The sequence below is a fragment of the Mauremys mutica genome, chromosome 3 (genome assembly GCF_020497125.1).
Source record: "Mauremys mutica isolate MM-2020 ecotype Southern chromosome 3, ASM2049712v1, whole genome shotgun sequence".
In the NCBI taxonomy this organism is placed as follows: domain Eukaryota; kingdom Metazoa; phylum Chordata; order Testudines; family Geoemydidae; genus Mauremys; species Mauremys mutica.
Window position 1 is genome coordinate 193,365,459 of NC_059074.1, and position 20,073 is coordinate 193,385,531.

At 42.1% G+C, this 20,073-nt stretch overlaps 1 long non-coding RNA gene across 1 annotated transcript in view; it reads left to right on the plus strand.

The window, feature by feature from the left end:
- The first annotated feature begins 7,094 nt into the window (after positions 1–7,094).
- The window catches only part of LOC123367027, a 113,983-nt gene continuing 101,004 nt past the window's right edge, over positions 7,095–20,073 (plus strand). Inside the window, exons 1-2 of the long non-coding RNA XR_006578268.1 lie at positions 7,095–7,231; positions 10,386–10,455. This is a non-coding gene — a long non-coding RNA (uncharacterized LOC123367027). The remainder of the gene's footprint in view (positions 7,232–10,385; positions 10,456–20,073) is intronic.

Sequence of the window (20,073 nt, forward strand, 5' to 3'; positions counted from 1 at the left end):
TCAGGAATTTTGCCTAAGCAGCTTCAGTTTTCCCCTGTTGTCACTAGAGGCCTGTGTCAACTGTGCTGGCAGCAACAGCTGCCTGCAATACCATGACAACCCCCCTGGGCTCTAAGCAGAGGCCTGCAGCAGGCAGGTCACAGAGGAGCTTGGCATCAGGGACCTCACCCCACCAGAACTGTAGGAGGTGGGAATCAATGGAATTTGGAGCCCAGTTGAAGTCCCTCCCATCCCTGCAGGCTGGAGGTAGCTACAGAAGATGTAAGGGTGGCGGGTGGGGGTTGAGGAAATGGGAGCCTGCTATAGCCTGCTAGGGGTGTCTGGGTGAAGAGGGCACTGTAGGGTGAGAGAGGGCTGTGGTCAGTGGTGGGAAAGGAGCAGGCATACAGGCGAATGAGGTGGGAGGGAAGGGAGGAGCTGAGGCCTGAATATTTGGGTGCACATTTTGTTTGTGTTTATGGTTGAATTTTCAGTCCCTAATTGCCTCCCCCACACTGGGGTGGCAGGGGGAGATCAGGAACCAGAAGCAGATCAAAACCCCATGATTTATTCTTTTTAGAGAAGCTCATTAATTTTTGGTTTCTGTCTTAGGCTTTTTTTAACTCTTGGGGTTGGCAGTACCGCACCTACAACCACCCTGAATGGCTGCCCTTAAAGGGCCAGCCAGGGCCGCCCAGAGGGGGAGGCAAGTGGGGCAATTTGGCCCAGGCCCTGGGCCCCGCAGGGGCCCCGTGAGCCCTGGCCTGGTGGCGGTCCAGGTCTTTGGCGGCATTTCAGCAGCGGGGGGCCCTTCAGTGCTGCCGAAGCCGCGGAGCGACTGAAGGGCCCCCCCGCCGCCGAAATGCCGCTGAAGACCCGGACCGCTGCCGGGTGAGTACAAGCGCCACAGCTCCCCTGCTTTGCCCCAGGCCCCCTGAATCCTCTGGGCGGCCCTGGGGCCAGCATCCTGTTATAAGGCAGACTCCCTCTCCTAACTCTCCTTACCAACCTTAGCTATGGAGCAATTGCAGAACTGCTTCAAACAAGCATCATCTCATTGCTGGAATAGCCAGCAGGAGCCCTGGTGTGCCCTATCTCCTTTCAGGATGAAAGGAAGATACATACAGGATTGGATCCTGTTGCTCTGCCCTACCTTATCCCTGCCCTACACCATTCTGTCTCCTGTACACTGCCACACAAGGGGCATCTTCCATTACCCAGCCCCACCTCTGGCATACCTGAGCTATCCTGGTTCTCCTACCACTGGGGCGTTTCACAGCTGTAAAATAGAAGCCTGGATTTGCTTCTGTAGGCCCAACCCCACACCTATTGAAACAAATCACAACATTCCTATTGATGGATCAAGTTCTAAGAGTACAGTGTTGGGTCACCTGTCTAGTGTGGCTGTGCTAACAAATGACGTAGCTCAGAGATTTGAATTCCTTTACAACAAAGGTATGAATGTGTTTTAATTTATGATCAGTTCAGGAATTTTTAAGGTTTTTCTGGCTCATAGTGCAAAACCTTCGCATGCAAATTGGTGTCAATGGGGATTACACATGTGTACCGACTGTCGTCTTAGTCCCATTCTTGTGAACATTTTAATGTTTGGTTGGTTTCATTTGTGTGTCTAATTGAGCATAGGGTAAATGAGCGCTATTGGGCATACTACAATGACTGGCCTGTCTCTTTTGTGAGATGAAATCTTGTTCTGTCTAATTTTGGATCCACCTGTAACCTTTGAGTGCGAAGGTTTGACTCACACTTGATTGTTAATGGGTTTGGATTTTATTCAGGAAAGAATGTGACTGAAGGATCAGAGATGGCTCAGAAGGCAGTAATACTATGGAAAATATAAGGTGATAAATGGAGCAGGTAGAGTGAAAAAAACCAAGCACAGGGAGACTGAAAATAGGAGGCCAAAGAGGTGGGGAGGGGAAGGGGGAAGGAATATCATAGACTACATAGTGGGTGAAATCCTGGCCCCTTTAAAGTCAATGGGGCCAGAATTTCATCCATAGGATCTAATCCAAAGCCCTTGAGCTCAACAAGAGTTTTTCAATTGACTTCAGTGGGCCTTAGACAAGGTTTATGAAGAGCACTGACATGTATCCTTCACACACACTGTAGTACAAGTACTTCTTTTAGGTAGAAGAATCCCTCTGACTGTTTTGTTTTAAATGTCATCACTCTCAAGGTGAAAACTGGGTTGAATTCACAGGCCAGAAAAATTTGAAAACTCCCAATTAGTTTCACAAGCTCCCCCACATCTGCCCTCCCTCAAAAATAATTCTTTCTTTTCTTCCGTTTCTGTGCATTACCACCAGGACTGAACCTCAAAGTGGTCAATTTGATTCCTGTGCAGTGCATGGGCCTTTCAGATGAAATCTTTAAAACAAAATCCTGTCTGCTGCATATGGACATTAAAATCCCATGCACTTTTCAAGATGGAGGGAGCTTTCTTCAGTATCCTTGCCATCTAAGGCACAGGTGGGTGCATCTCACTGGTACAGGAGTTACACAGAACCAGATGTAAGGGGGTATAGCGCCATTGACTTCAAAGGAGCTATGCTGATGGACACTAACTCAGGATCTGTCCAATAGTTTACAAAGCACTTTGACACCCACCTTTTGGGATGAAATGCACCTTTATAAACGTATTCCTGTAAAACCTCTTGAGAGCCTAACATCCCCCATTTTTACCTTTCATTCACCCGCCCACCATCAAGGCCTTTCCTTCCAGCAGAGTAGGACCAGACAAGGCTCCATCAGGAGCCCAGTGATATTCCCATCCATAACTGGTCAAGAGAGAGTCACTGACTAAAATTCATGCCACATCCATCTATTTCAGGAGTTGAACATGCTGCTATGGCTACAAGCCCATTGCTTGTGGAGACTCAAATGTACAAGTTTAGCAAATTGATATGGGTCTCCCACTACATGTCAGTGTCGAATGTTACCACTAGGTCAACAAACTAGCCTCTACGATATATTTTGAGCAACTTTTTCTGTACTAATTATATAGAACAAGTTCTAGCTTTAATTCTGTACTGTTTATTTTACTGGAAATCAGTCAGCATTCTAGTACTCAGCCCATGGCTATCACCATTCTTTGAAACTGGAATATACTGAACCTTTTAAAAAAAAAGTCAGATTTTCATTGTTAACATAAAGGAATGGTAAACAATTTGAGGGCTGGTGTGAAGACCTTCCATGATTTGCTTCAACATGTGCATGGAATTTAATGAATATCCATATAATAGATTCCTCTGTAGTTTACATCCACACTAACAAGTTGTAACTACACTAGTTACTAATGACTAAGCCACAAAATAATACTGACTTCTAGGAAGAGGAAAACAGTACTGTATCATCTGGTAATATTGAAAAATTAACCGAAAGAAAGACAGGCCAGAAGCTTGTATTCACCAAAAGGCCCAATCTTGAGTGGTGCTGAGCTCTCAGATACCTTGAATGAGGCACTCAGAACTTTGCATAACTGGTCCCAAAGTTTAAAGAGGGAGAGACGTATTGGAAATGCAGCACTGAACCCAGATCTGAAATTTTTCCGCTCAGCCGCATGTCTAATTGTCAATAAAGTGAAAATGGAAAAAACGTTGAGTGGGGAAACTTAGCAGTCTTTGAATAAGGTGATTTCTGATCACTGAAATCCACTACCCCATTTATTCGTGGTTTACTTCCTTGGCATTCAATATTTTGAGAGAGATTAGTTTAGCATTAGGTAATTTCACTGTCCTGAAAGCCAAATCTCTCATTTAAATTTTTTGGAGGCAATTTATCCATTTACTTCTTTTCTGCCACTCAAGCAGAGAGCAGAAATCATAGGCTAACTCTTACCAGTTCACCTCTTCAATTAGACAAGAGACTGGACTTGCTTCCAGATGAACAGCAGATGCAGAAGAGGAAAAATATGCTGGAAAAATCAAAATAGATTGCCTCTAGGTAGGACAAAGGTCCAAGCCAGAGTGAGACATATCCAAACACCCCCCAACTTTAGAAAAGTTGAGCGTTGGACCTGACTACCAGATCAGATTCGTCATACAACTGCAGAATAGAATCATTAATTCATTAGAGAAAGTCACAAAGAGACAAGAGCAGGCATTTTGCCTTGTTAAAATAAATAAATACATATATACATAAATATGTAGTTTTAAGTGAAATAAAAAAGCTTTAATCACGTGTCTGCTGCCAAGAGTGCTACTTGATACTACACAATTGCTACTGATACCAAGATTTTGGATGACAATCCCCTACGTTGGCACAGCTGGAGATACAAATACAGGGCAAAAAACATTTTCAAAAGTCACCTTTGGCAGACGAAAGATTCTGCATTATTAAAATAAAACCTTAGTGGAACAGAGTGAAGAGCTGTACCAGTTCCCAGATTTATGGTGGGAATGTTTTCACATTTGATGAATTGATTCCCAAAATACAATAATTGGAGAAAATTGTGGTGTAATCCTCAATAGAAACAATATGTTTCTTACAAAGTAGAGGAAACGCTTTTAAAAAAATTCCTTCAAGGATAAAACTTTTCATTTTTCCATATCAGGTTTGCAAGGTTTTTGGATGCAGTTAGAATGGAGCACTGTGTATTCAGAAGCAGTTTGCCAAGCCAGTCTATGAATTCACTAAGTTGAAAGGGCCATATCATGCCATCCCGCAAAAAGCATTCTGTTGAGACCAGGAAGATGACGTTCTGAATCATCCCAGTACGGTCTTTGTTACTCTGGGGAGTGGACAAGAGATGTGTTCTCCCTAACCCAAATGCATCCAGCCAGCAAGGGTGGGGTGGGACCCCACACAAGAGGGATTCAATACATGGGAGTTGGGGAAATGGTCAGTCAATGTGTTGGCTTCCAACCCCTTTCTTCCATTGGGGATGGTATGAGGTTATGCTAGAATGAGGAATGAAATGTCTGTCTGTGGAAAATCCAAAGTTTTGGAGGGTCAAAGGATAGCCCTAATCTACTCCTGCCACCAGCCATGACCTGAAACCACAGAACTGAAACATATGGACTCTTACAGAACTGAAGATGCCAGGAGGTGCTGCTGTTTAGGTTCGACCCCTTCCCTTTTGTGGGGGGTTTGGCCAAAGGAGCAAACATTTCATTTGTTTCATTTCCTCTGTGGCAAAAAAGCAGAGAGGATCCTATGGGCCTTCATTTTCATGGTAAGTTGTTTTGGACATAATGCAACTTTTCTTCCCCTTCACCACACTGCAGAGTAACCCAGGGAATGATATTCTCAATCATATAAAATTTAATATTCCTTTCATATTGCTAATTTTAAGTGGATATTAGAGAATATTTATGTAAAGTGAATCTTGAATTCAGCATCAGGAGCATCCCACCGGAAATCTGATTCGAAGAGCTCAGGCAAGCACAGAACAGAAACTTAACATGTGCCTTATGGGTCAGCTCCTTTGCCTCCATTCTGGCTTCTTAGTGCTGCTCTGTTGGTGCCAAGCAGCGGCAAACATGCTTGGATCCAATCCTGGGTGGTGTACAGCTGCTCTGCTGATGCTACAAAAACCGCCACTTGCAGCCCCTGGCATAGGGAGCACGATGTGGGAAAAAGGAGTGAGTGATGGCTGCCATCAGCCCTGAGGTAACATCTGTCCTTTCTGATCTCCAGCTGCACTTAATCTGTCATTTAATCTCTCTGTGCCTCAGTTCTCCGTCTACAAAATGGGGATAATAGTACTTCCTTCCTGCATGGGGGGGGGTGTCATGAGAATAAATATATTAAAGTTTGTGAGGTGCTCAGGTACTGTGGTGATGAGGGTGGGATAAGTACCTCGGAAAGGCAGATTCGATCTACCAAGCTTGTCAACGAATGAAAACAATGTCTGCATGAAGAATTTATTGGAAGAAAATGGACAACATTCGATGGAAAATGCGTTCCAAAGACATAATTCCATCAACTCTTTTTAAGAGATGATAAAATTGATTACCGTGGCCAGACTGTGTGCCACAAAGGGGACAATGTGCCTTGTACAGTACCTAACACAATGGGGTCCTTACCCCATAACGGGGGCTCCTAGGCACTAGAGTAATACAGATAATAATAATATATGGTGGGGGTGGCCACCCTCCGAGCCACATACAATCTTTAGAAGTTCAACAGCTAAGGCACACCTGCTGGGGAACCAGGGGTTGGGCCTTCAGCCCTGCTCCTGCTGAAGCCCCAAGCCCTGGCAGGTGCGCCCTGCAGGGCAGAAGCCCCAAGACTCCCCTCCCCGCTAGGCAGAAGTCCCTACTGCACTATCCCGCTGCAAGGCAGAGGTTCTGAGCTCCCCCCGCCTCCAGGTGGTAGGTGGAGAATGGGGGGGGAGATATAGGGGGGCTCTGTGAACTGCACTTTAATGGTAAAAGAGCCACATGTGGCTCGCAAGCCACAGTTTGGCCAACCCTGATATATGGCAATAAGAAGCCTCCTTTGTGCCCCTACTTATGCTAATAAATCCTGGTGCCTGAGCACACAGGAATAAATGGGACTTCTCATCTGCTTCCTCCCTCCCTGGAGCAGGTAGGCAAGGAGGATTTGGGAGCAGACATTGGTGGGTCCCACCCCTCACTCACTGATCAGGACAGCTTAACTGATGTGAGGGGTGTCATCATTTCTTGCTGATATATACCTGCTGAAAACCACTTTCTCTCCAGAGCAAGGAGAAAGCAGGCAAGGCTGTAACTCAGAGGAGAGTATACAGACTAATACGGCTACCCCTCTGAAACCTTTGATCACATTGCCGCCTGGGGCTGCTCTTGGGGTGTGAATCTTATGCTCCTTCCCTTGCTCAGGGCTGTGGCTAGTCACAGGCCAGCCTCTAGGGATCTGAAAAGCAAAAAGATGCTTCCAACTTCACAAGTGAAACTAAGCTGTCTGCATAAGAACGAGGTATTATTATTATTATCATCAGTATTGCTCTGTAGTCTGAAATTAAAAAATCTGTCTTTTCCAGAGCAAGAAATGTAGTGGCCCGACACAGCGCTGTACTCACAGTGGACTGTATTAATGAAGCACAACAGAGAGAAATGTAGTAATTGAAAGATTCCATGTTCTTCAGTTGTAAACCCTTCTTCATCGAGATAAACTGCTTTACAGTGATACCCTGTTTTGTTATACTGTACTTCGCCTTTGATATTTGGTTTAACTATGGTTCATTTTGTGTAGTTCATCTGCTCGGTGATCGTCACGTACTTGGTTTGCTGTACATGCACAGATTAATGTAAGTTGCTATTTATGCATATCTAGTAGAGACAAATGTACTGCCATTTGTTGTATTAATTGAATGTGAAATAATGTGACGATATCATAAAATAATGTGTGATAAGATACACAAACACTAGGGACAAGGTTAGGGCTTCATGTGACAGCTTAACGTTTGCATTCCCTGCCTTTTGAGTGCTTAATTGTGCCCTCTTGGTGTTGCAATAACATAGGGCCAGATTCCCAGCTTGTGTAAATCAGCATAGCTCCATTGATAGCAAAGGAGCCGTGCTGATTTACAACAGCAGAAGATCTGATCCATAGTCTTTTGCATGTATTGTAATGATGTGCTCAGTAACCTTAAGTTTTGAGTTGGTATATTGAAGAGAGGATCTTCATCACCACCTATAACAACCTATGCCAAGTGCTTAGAAGATTACTTTTGCAGAGGCTAAAATTGCCAACTTGTCAGGTATTTCCTGGAATTAGCTGCAGTCCCTTAAGTGTAGCAGATCTGTAGTGTATTAAGCCACAGCACTGACACATTACTTATCTAGTTCTGATGGACTTAGCATCTCTATGCAGTATGCACAATCTCTCTGCCTTGTGCAGAATTTGCATTATCTAAAGATCACTATATATGCTCTGGCCCATTCACCTCTGCAAATGCTGTTTAAATATAGCATCCATAAATAAATGTTAAATAATTCATGAACATAATTTTGTAAATTCTGCTAGGCCACACCTCTCTGGGGGCATATTTATGAACATGCGTCAGCCTAGAATCAATGCGTCTGCCAAGCTCCCTCCCTCTGAGGCAGAATTCCCACATCTAGCCCAAAATGCTGCAAACGACTCCGATTCCACTTCAGTAGTCATCCATCATACTGTCACTTTAATTCAGATGCTGCTACTTGTTTTAATAACATACATCTTACACGAAGAATATTGCTAACACAAGAATCTTGAGGTAGATTTTTACAACCTCATAAAGTGATATTAACCCTTTGATCCCTGATATTCTTTTCATGCTGCTTTTTTTATGCTTATCAATAACCTGTGTTCATGGGGCCTGTTCATGCTGCAGAATCTGACATCAATCACTGCCGTAAAAATATTATTCCTGCAGAATTACCCTAAAGAATTATGGAAAGAATAAAAGTGTTATTGCAGGAATTATTTAGCAAACAATAGATGGATAAAGTGTATTATGGTAAGTGTTAAATTATATCACCTCATTACCTGGAAACTACCTGAGCTAGCACAGAAGGTAGTTCAGTGCTTTTTCTAAGTAGTTCAAGGAGAACAATAGAAAAATCCCTTAAAAGATTTTACTGTGAAACCCAAGACTGACAAGGCAAATGATATATTACCAAATAAAATCATAGCTTAGAAAAAAAGAAAATCTTTACCTGCATATTTCTGATGTTGCACCTCGGGATTTTGGGGTAAATCATGATAATGTACAGTTAGCTATATAACATTAGACAATTTAAGGATTATGTGGCTTACATTTCTTACGTGGCTTTATAAGAATACCTACCTACTTGTAATGAAGTTAAACATGGAGTTTGCCTTGATTTTATTTTGTTTCTGTTTTAAATAAGGAACATGTTTTTTTAATGAATGCCAGCAATTTGCAATAGTGCTGCTGAAATGCCAGATAAAGCCATTTACTATAGTCACACCAGTTTTTTGAATGTTATTAGGGATACCTAAACAAGGTTGGGAACCATGATTTCACCATGATTTCTTATCAGTTAATGCAGATTTTTTTAAAAAAAGCAGAATGTTACACTGAGCTCATGGGATTAATTTGATCAACATGATTAAATTATTTCCTTACTCAGCTAGAAGGAAATTACTAGTAACCAGACATTCTGTATCTGTTAATTATGTGCAATAAGGTTCTCTCCTATCACACCAGCCCCTCATTCATGTTCTGTGTATTTTAAAGACATTATCATTTTTTAAAATTTAAATATTGAAAAGGGACAGCTACGATTTTGTTTTACCTATTTAATAAATACATAATTTGCTGAATCGGTTCTAAGAAGTGGCTGTTTGTTCTTCGTGCAATCAAAGGCAACTCTGCAGAGATGGTGTATTAACATTTCACATTTTTTACCGAAAGGATTTGCAATAGTTAATTTTTAAAGCTGGGTCATTTATTATCACAAGGAACGTGAAAGAGGGCTTGCCAAAAAACTAATATTGCATGAAATAAATAGTTAATCCCCCTCATGTAAGGTTCGTTCACCTATGCAGTGTCTTTGTGCCAAATGTACATTTTGCTCTGATGCTGCTCAATCTAGGATTTCAAAAGCATTTTTTGTAAAGGCAGAAACAACATATGGTACAAGAAGGGCCTTATTTTTTTCTAATGAAATGATGTGCTTCTGTTTCACATTAAAGTGTTAATAGGTCTGAAATTAGGTCTCAAAAAGAGAATAGTGCTTTTAAAATGCTTAATATGATTCATTATCTACAGTCAAAACCAGATGACGTTTATTTTTATCAAAAAAGGGAAACTAGAAAAAAAATCCTGGATTCAGGCACTGATTTATTGAACAGAAAGCTCTTTAGAGTCAGAGCTTGGGCTGAAGGCTAGAGGTTTTGTTTGAGTTTGAGAACCTTCATATGTTTATGAAATCTAAACAAATATTTCAAAGAAGGTGGTTTCACATTGAAGTAAGTGATCCTATTAGACTCTGGGATACGGCTGCTTTGTTGAAGGACTGGGCAGCATTTTATGTATGATAGTGCTGTGTGTACCACTAATATACCGAGACATTACTTTCATCCGAAATGCCGATAGGACTGAACTTCTCTCATGCACTTTGGCTTTCACTGTTAATAATGAATGAATAAAGTTCAGAGGATAGGAGCTAAATGGATATTGTGCTTTAAAAGAATGACTTAACTAACAAGATGCCAAGCTAGTCAGAAATGAAAGTCAGACAATAGAGTACATATATGAATGGGAAGTTCTGTCTGTGACAATACATTCTTATGAATTACACTGTAATAATTAAAATACTGTTAACAAGTTCTGTGATTAGTCCAATGGCATATATAATCACCGGAAACTGGGGAGATATTGCCTACATTTCTTTGATTCAGATTTCTTATATTTATTTGCTAATGTAAATTCATGCTCCGTTCACCCTTAGGTGTCAACTTTGCCTACCCACTCTCAGACATCACCACCCTCCACTGACTGGAAAGCCCCTCCATATTCAGGTAATTGATGCTACTCTCTTAATGTATTTCTCTGAGAGGTAAGAGGAAGTGCGGGAACATTGTCTGTGTCTTGCTAAGTAGATACAGTAGAAAATACTTAGTCTATGCTTGAGGTGGTTTTAGTGTTCATGTGACATCTTCAGGCCTTACTTCTTTATCTGATAGTCACAAATTATCATTCGCTAGTGATCCTTGAATAACGGCAGCTGAGTAGAGGTCCAGATTCTCAGTTGGTATAAATAAGCTTCAATGGAATGACACCAGTTTACTCCAGCTGTGAATCTGGCCCATAACAGTTGCCAGCAGGATCTGGCACAGTGAATTTGGGAGTTGGGAGCAGCAAGCCCCTGAGCTTTAATCATCTTTGCCAGTGCCAGAGTACTTTTCCTTCAGTCACCCTATCTGTGAAATGTGCTGTAATCACCTACCTCTGAAGATTGATGAGTTAATGTATGTACCGTACTAGGCTTTGCAACTGTACGGTATGGCCATGTATAAGTGGTAAGTGTGATCAGTTTATGAACAAACTTGTCTATAGTTCTGTCAATGTCACGAAACAACTGCTCTCAGCACTTTTTGAAGGAGATGAAAAAAAATTATATAGTGAAGTTCTAATCCCAAAATGATGTGCATGTATGTGAAGAAGTATGTCTGACATTCACATTAATACCAAATGAGTTCATCATGATTAATGTTATTACATTAAATATCGAAGGAATTAATAATGATTAGGCCATTATTTTAAAGGGTTACCAACATGACACCAGCTCATTTTTAACAGCTGCAGACAGTTGATTTCAGATTTTTGTCTATCTGCACACTTCAGATTTTCACCTACTTCTACCAAATATACATTCCTTGAATTTCATTTTATTCAACTTCTGATGACACATCCCTGCTTACTGCAAGGCTAAGTCCTGGCCCCAATGATGTAATTAGAAGTTTTGACATTGACTTCACTAAGAGAGAGATTTAGAGCATAATCAAATACCCACTGAAATGAACAGGAGTGTTTGGATCTGGACCTGAACTCCCAGTGATAAACTACCAATTTAATGATTTTTTATTAATTTATTTCAATACGTAATGCATAGGGAAAAGTTCCTATCTCACATTGTAGGAGCATTTGTGATAGATTAAAAGAAACAGTTAATCAAATAGCAAATAAACCTAACATCTAATACACCAGCAGCCCCTTCAAAGACAAGCCCAAGAAAACTCCCTTATCTCACAAAAATCAATCCCCATCTTGCCACATCTTCCCCCAAAAGCTTAAGGAATAGATAAGCCTTGCAACACACCCTGAAGGTCAACACACCTGAACTACTTAGGACTGTCATGAGAAGTAGTTTCCAAAGATGAGGGCCCCTGCATGGAGATCATTCTGCTGGAAGATCCCTCTCTCTCACATTGATGGTAAGCTAGCTTGAGTACTTCTGCTGATCAAAACCATGGTAGTCTGGCACAAGGAATAGTCTCCCTTTCATAATATGAGTATAACTCTGATTTAAGAGAGTTACTTGTGCATAGCTGGGGAAAAGAGATTCCAGCATTAGGTTCCTAGATTATTTGAGATTCAGCTTTTCATTTTTAAGTCAAACTTACTTTTCTATTTTTAAAAAAGCGGCATTTGCTAGAAGAGCTACCTATAACTGCACTTTTTTTCTTTAAAAAAATGATGCCTTTGAAGAAATTAATAAAAAGTATAAATTATGCATGTAATATTATGTTTTAAATAAATTTGGCATAACTGGAAAAATAGCTAAGATGCACACTCTGCAATTAGGAAAGTCTTTTAAACCAGATGATTGAGGGCTGTGCATTTTATGGCAATGGTTGCCAAAGTTTGGATAATTCACTGTTTTGTGATCCACAAATAGTATTATATTCCATTCTACCCTTATAATGAAGCAAAGAAAACCAGAAGTTCTCATAAATTATCTGTTCAATGGAAATCCCTAAAACCTGCTAAATCTGTTTTGAACTGCTAATATTTCATATGAAGTGTTTAAAATATTGTATATCAGAATGTGTATGATTTATGGAGGAAAGAAAGACATAGTTTTCCATTTCTAATTTGAAATTCTCAGACGTGAAGATAAATCTTTTAACATTTGCCTGCTTTTTGCTGATTTTCATAGGTGTTAGCTGAAATATTTATTGATCAGCTATTGATTATTAAATAGCCATTTTAACAAATTAACTGAAAAAAATATTCAGAATAACAATTTGTCTTCTTCGTCATTATTTGGAATTTTGTCCTAGTGCTCTTTACAAAACTGTAGCCCGTGGTTTTGATTTTGACTTCATATCTCCACTGTGTAAAATCTGGAATAATGTAAGCTTTAGGAGGGTTGCCAGCAGGCTGTGAATTGTAATGTTGATCCTTCTGGATGTCTACACTCTTCAAAGAGTGTATCTCAGAATCTGGATGCACTTGTGATAGAGTTCCAAAACTGAGCTATTGTTTGACCAAAATTAGGGCTCACCTTTTCTGACTTAAGATACTTGTGATCTGATTTGCAGAAGAGCTAGCAATCTTGCTTCAACATAAATCAGTGCCAGCAGCTAATGTTCAGTACCTCTAAAAATCTGGTCATGGGTGTTTAAAGTTGGACACCAAAAGACAAAAGCATTCAATTATACTCCTCTATTCTGGTCAGTACTTAAGCACATGCTTACGTCCCATTAAGTCAATGAGCTATTAAGCATGTGCTTAAGTGCACTCCTGAATAGGGAGAAGGTGGTGGACATTAAAGTTATTCCAGTGGCAATTGCTGGCTTTGGGAGAATGGGTTATCCTAACTGTGCCGGGGTTATGGATGGGACTCATGGGCCCATTGCTTGCCCTACTCAAGGAGCACACGTGTACATGAACCGCATAGGGTACTGCTCCCAGTTATGCAGGCACTAGTGGGCCACAGAGGGAGATTTATGAATGTCATTGTGGGCTGCACAGGAAAAGTCCACAATGCCAGTTTTTCACCACTTGGGAGTCTATATTCATGGACAGGCTGGGACACTATTCCCACCAAATGACATTGACATAAATGTGTTACTATACCCACTGTTATTCCGGGGGACCCTGCATACCACCTTTGCCTTTGTTTATGAAACTGTGCCCTGATTTCAGAGGCCCTGGCAAGAAAGGTTTAATTACACCCTAAGCAGGTGTAGAACAGTTGTTGAATGTGCTTTTGGCAGATTAAAATCACATTGGAGGTGTCTACAAACCCATTTGGATGCCAGTGTCATCAGTGCTGTCTGCACTACTTTGGCTTGCTGTGCTCTTCACAACCTTTGTGAAGCCAGAGGTGAGCCATTCCCCCCAAGATGGCCCTATGATAGTGAGGGGACACTGGATTGGTACCCTCAGCCAGATAGTCCAGCTACCACTGCTGGAGCTGGTTGCGTCTGAGCAGCAGAAGTCAGGGGTGATTTGTGTTCTCACATTGTGGACTTGCATGGCCCAATGGAAGAGGGGGAATAGCACCCATACAAATGTGCTTCTGGGGGGAAAGTGGCTGATTTTTTTGTGGGGGAGGCAGTGCATTGGAGAGGTGTGGCCTTGATTGCCATGCAATGTAAGTCTGAATGACAGGATGAATGGGTGGGTGTACAGATGGAATTTATTGAAATGTTCATTGCTGTACATAGCTAACTAGAGGAATACTATTTGTGTACTCATTTTTCGCCTTCCTCTGCAGCGTGGGGCACAGGTCACTTGCTGAAGGATTCTCTGCACCTTGAGGTCTTTAAACCACGATTTGAAGACTTCAGTAAGTCAGACATAGGTTAGGGGTTTGTTACAGGAGTGGGTGGGTGAGATTCTGTGGCCTGCATTGTGCAGGAGGTCAGACTAGATGATCATAATGGTCCCTTCTGACCTTCAAGCCTATGAGTCTATGAGTCTATTGCTCCTGAACATGTTTTAGCTTTATTAACTCAAATCCTGATTGTATGATATGATACAGTGATAGCAATAACATTTACTGAAAACATAACATGCTTTATTTGTAAACAGGTCTTAAAATAGTAAAACACTCAGACAGTCTTGGGCAGGCCAGCTGCCATTACAAAACCACACACACATACACAAAAGGTCAGGAAACAGTTAATACCCGACACAATCCCCAAACCACTATCTGGCACCTGGCCCAAGTTCTCCTTTCCCATCTACACATTTTCCCCCACACTTGGCAGTGGAGGAGTGGGGGTGTATGTGTGGAGATTTCCACTGGGGAGGGGTGGAAGAAGGAAGGTTCCCTGCCCAGCCACTCATGAGTCTTGAATGCATGGGCTGCCCCAACATGGAGACGTCCAAATTACTGCTGCACTGAGGGTACATTGCAGGGTGATCTTGCTGTGGTGTGGAGGAGGCAGCAGGAGCCAGTGCTCTTGTAGCCACAATGGACAGGAGTTGCTGAAACATTTATCTCTGTTGGGCTCTGTCCTCCCCTCTTAGCCGCTGTTCATGTACCAGGAACTGCTTTGCAAGTGCCTGTTCGCCCGCTGAAACCCTGTCCTCCAGCTGGGTGGTGAGCCACAGCCTTTCTTTCTGCCTGTTAGCATGACCTTGTTCCAGTCTTTTGCCACTCTTCTTCCGGTACTGTACCTGCTGGTCTGCCATTTCGAGAACGTCGACCTTTTGGAATGGTCTGTGAAGGTACATGGGGCCAGGGATCATGTTCCTAAAAAATAGCAGGCAGTACAGGTTGAGGGTCCTGAAACAGGGCAAGAAACAGAGGGTTATTGTCTAAACAAGCTCAGGGGAGAAGCACAGAATTAATTACCGTGAAATCTCAAGCACATAAAACATAACGTTTCTACAGTGAACCAGCACATATTCTGATCTTCAGGCCTCAGACTGTCTTTGGACACTGCCTTGTTAATCACAGTGACAGAAATGCAGAGATAACGGTAAATTTAAAATTATACACTTTTTTCTGTTTAAAAAAAAATTCATATCTAACTGCCAGATGTTGGTGGGGGGCAGATGTGTGTAGCACCCTTGCTGCAAAAGGCTTTTTCTGTCATTTCAGGCCTTTCCTATTTGGGAAGACATAACTATACTTGCGATGACCTATTCACAGAGGCAGATATTATTCCAAGCTGCTGGAGAGAAATCTGCATTGTATGCAGCTGAAGTATTCAAATGTATAGTGATGGAACAGCACATTGGTGCATGGAGTGGTCTAGTCAGCTATCTTGGGGGCCTGGGAAATATGCTCTTTCCTGCAATGTGACTACCTATCTGGAGTTTCTGCTTCAGGAAAATTTTGCAGCTCTCAGCAGCCAGGATTGGGTCAGAATCCATGAGGGAATGAGCATGATGCTGTTAGCTCACTCATGGCTTACCACCTATTGTTGCTGCACACAAACACGCTAAAATCTGCAGCTTTATTCCATTCCGTGCCCAGCACAGCTCTGGGGAAAAATGGGAAAAACCCCGCTCGTACTTTGGAAAAATGATTTTGTGGCCTGCAGAGTGCATGGATTACTTCTAACTGACATGGACTAGATATGGAAATAGAATACCACTTCCCAAACACGTACACTCAGTTCACCGTTTACAGGCATCTCCATAGACACTGGAGGAGTGATTGCAGAGTGGCAAATTTCTTCTTACTGAAAGGAAAATAAGACTGACCTTAGCGAACACGTGACGTAACAATTAAAATAACCTTTATAGCTGTTAATGAACTTTTGCAATTCCAAGTCCACATGGTAGGGGAGACGGGGAGGAAGGAATGCCTAGGCGCTGTGATACAGTCTGTCATTAGTGGCCAAATGCTGGTACCTGGGGCTTATCGTTTTTGCATTGCTTCTTACAGCAGAAATCCCTCCTATTACTGTAATAATAAACCTTAAATTTGAGTCATACACTTACCGGGCTCTGGGGTGGCTTCTGTCTCTAATGGGTTCTCTGCAGCCTCAGCTGTGGGCTGTTCATTGGGGGGAAGGCAATCAAACAGCTCTTCCAATTAGGAACCGAGAATTTGCTGTTGATCCTGATCCACAGCCTGCTCTGGCACTGGTTTCATTAAAAGAGTCACTTCATGCTCCTCACTGGGAGCCTGCGGCTAGCTCTCATCAGTCCCCATGCTGCATTCAGGAGCCAGCAGGGCACCATCTCTGCTGACCAGGTCATCAGGACCAGAACCTGGTCAAAGTCAGCATAAAATGAGCATGCTGTTGGCAAGTTGCGGTTCTTGTCCCTGGTCTTCCAGTACTTGCTCTTCAGCCTCTTAATTTGCTCCCTGCACTGATCACCTGTCTGGAAAAATCTGCAGAGCTGCCAGCTTTTTAGTTAGCTGATGGTATGCATGGTCATTCCTAGTGCTTTTGCAGAAATCCACCGTGTACTGGCCTTGCACCAGAGATTCACCAAAATCTGGCTGTGCTCCCATGTCCATGAAGCAGCTCACTTTGCAAAAGGCTTGATCAGTTCCCTCTCCATTGCAAACCCAGGAGGCTCTCTGATAGTGTGCTTGCAGATTGGTGATCAGAAGAGAAGGGTTAACACTGACCTGAGCTGCTGCCATTCACCGGGGTGGGGGGTGTCGTGGCTTCCATTTTCAAGAAAGTGAATTGCAGATTGTTGGGATAGAGAGGACTAAGCAAGTTGTCCCATGGAATTGTGGGATACTTCTGGCTGTAGGCAATAGGGCTCAGGGCCTGTGTCCCAGCTTGACTCGAGCTCAGATCCTACCGGCCTGAAGAGTTATATAAGAACATAAGAACGGCCGTACCGGGTCAGACCAAAGGTCCATCTAGCCCAGTATCTGTCTACTGACAGTTGCCAATGCCAGGTGCCCCAGAGGGAGTGAACCTAACAGGCAATGATCAAGTGATCTTTCTCCTGCCATCCAGCTCCATCCTCTGACAAACAGAGGCTAGGGACACCATTCCTTACCCATCCTGGCTAATAGCCATTTATGGACTTCACCACCATGAATTTATCCCGTTCTCTTTTAAACACTGTTATAGTCCTAGCCTTCACAACCTCCTCAGGTAAGGAGTTACACAAGTTGACTGTGCGCTGCGTGAAGAAGAACTTCCTTTTATTTATTTTAAACCTGCTGCCTATTAATTTCATTTGGTGACCCCTAGTTCTTGTATTATGGGAATAAGTAAATAACTTTTCCTTATCCACTTTCTCTACATCACTCATGATTTTATATACCTCTATCATATCCCCCCTTAGTCTCCTCTTTTCCAAGCTGAAGAATCCAAGCCTCTTTAATCTTTCCTCACATGGGACCCTCTCTAAACCCCTAATCATTTTAGTTGCCCTTTTCTGAACCTTTTCTAGTGCTAGAATATCTTTTTTGAGGTGAGGAGACCACATCTGTACACAGTATTCGAGATGTGGGCGTACCATGGATTTATATAAGGGCAATAATATATTCTCAGTCTTATTTTCTAACCCTGGGTCCCAGCCTTGGGTTAGTGCAATTACAGTGTAGATACAGGGGTGGTTAGGCTTGAGCATGGGCTTACACGGCCGTGTAGACATACCCTAAGTGTCTGTGTGGACTCTGCTGCTCTGCACTAGCAGTTCCTGTGAGTCATATGTCCTGCTCTGATACAGGAGTAGGTCATGTTAGGGTACGTCAGCAGGGTCTACACAGACACTTAGTACATGGCAGGCTTGTGTGGGGCAGAGCTACACCTCTGCTTGCTGCTTTGTGTTGTAAGCAAGCCCTACGTGTTTTCTTTAATTCTGGTTAATATTACTATTTATTAGTTATACTGCAGCAGGAATCCAGGCCCCTTTGTGCTAGGCTCCATACAAATGACAATTCCTGTCTCCAGGGAGATTACAGTCTAAGACTATGACATGAGGCACAGCAGGTAAATGGACGTTGGAGTGGAGTGTGTGTGTGTGTTTTGGGGGAGCACAAGAGAACAATAAAGATGGATATGTTTGCATAAGTATCAGAGGGGTAGCCGTGTTAGTCTGGTTCTGTAAAAGCAGCAAAGAATCCTGTGGCACCTTATAGACTAACAGACGTTTTGCAGCATGAGCTTTCGTGGGTGAATACTTCTTCTTGCATCCGAAGAAGTGGGCATTCACCCACGAAAGCTCATGCTGCAAAACGTCTGTTAGTCTATAAGGTGCCACAGGATTCTTTGGTGCTTTTATGTTTGCATAAGTAACTAGTCTCACTGGTCAAAGCAATCTCAAGGGGCCAATCTAGACAATGGTTGCACAATTATATTTAAAGACGGCGAGTGAAATCCTGGTCGCTTTGGCGTCAGTGGGAGTTTTGCCATTGACTTCAGTGTGGCCAAGATTTCACCCAACATTAATAACATTTTTACATTACATAGCTGAAGGAGGTTAAAATGTATAAAAATGGAATCTCTCACTCTCAGCTATTGTCAGTGTCAGCAGCTGGACTGGACTGTTGCATCTGCTCTGTTCTGAGATGGGAAAGCTCTTACATCATTCTTTCATTTAACTCTCATATTTGCAATGAGTCTGTGGGTTCAAAGCCAGTTCTCCTGTTTGCTATGATGGCAGAGGGAGAATGGTGCATACGGGCTTCCTTTCCTATGGCAAGGCAGTGCGACTTATAGCCATTGAAACTGGGAGAGTGTTACCTATTTAAACTGTTTTTTTCTGACTTAAGAATTTTTCATCTACGGCAAGACATTTTAAAATATTGTCTATACACAAACAGTCATTCTGAATAATAGGCCTGCACACAGTAAATGTCAGCTCTTTAAATCACAGAGGATCTCGGAAGCAGAGTAGAGAATGCTTCATAACAGTTTAAACTTCAGCCTCCCATTTATTATGTATGTGTTTATAAATCTCTGAGGGGTACTTTTTTTCCTTCTGGGAAACCCAAAACAGCAGAGTTGTTTTTCAGCGTAACTTGCTAGTGTGTTTGCGCACTGGTCGTTCTTTTGCCTACCGACTCCATTTGCTTTCAAGGTTGGTATCCAAGGTTGTTACCCAAGGAAATGTTTCTTTTCTAATGAGTACCATATGGGACTTTGTTTCTGGAAAAGTAATACGGTGTGAAAAATACAAAGAGGGAGTCAGTGGTGTGTTGTGTTGTTCCATTTTCTTTCTGAGTATGAATGATCACTACCTTTAGAAAAGTGCTTTTGCTTTGTCACATGAGAGGAGTATAAGATCTCACAAAGCTATGGCTCTGAAAAATTTCTTCGCCATTCCCATCTATCTTGGTTAACATTAAGTGGAGAAAAGGAGAATCCATCAATAGTTAATAACTGACCTTAAGATGGGAATTCAAAGTTCACTACAATTAAACCCAAGTGTCAGCAGAACTCACAAGGGAGACTGTCAATATATTTGACTACACATAACCTGAGATAGCAAATTTAAATTCTATAAAAGAGAGAACCATGCATTATTTCTAATAAAAAAATATTGTTGTACTGTCTTATGTCCCAGACAAAGCACAGAAGTTCTGTGATATGAATGATAGTGGATGAAAACAAACTGAAGAGCAAATGGTATTCTGGATGGAATTGCATCACATGATTCTATTGTAAACCAGATGTTTGTCAGATTCAATGGGAGAATGTATCCATCTTGAAATTTTTAATAAGGTTATGTGGAGGATTAAAAGCAAACAT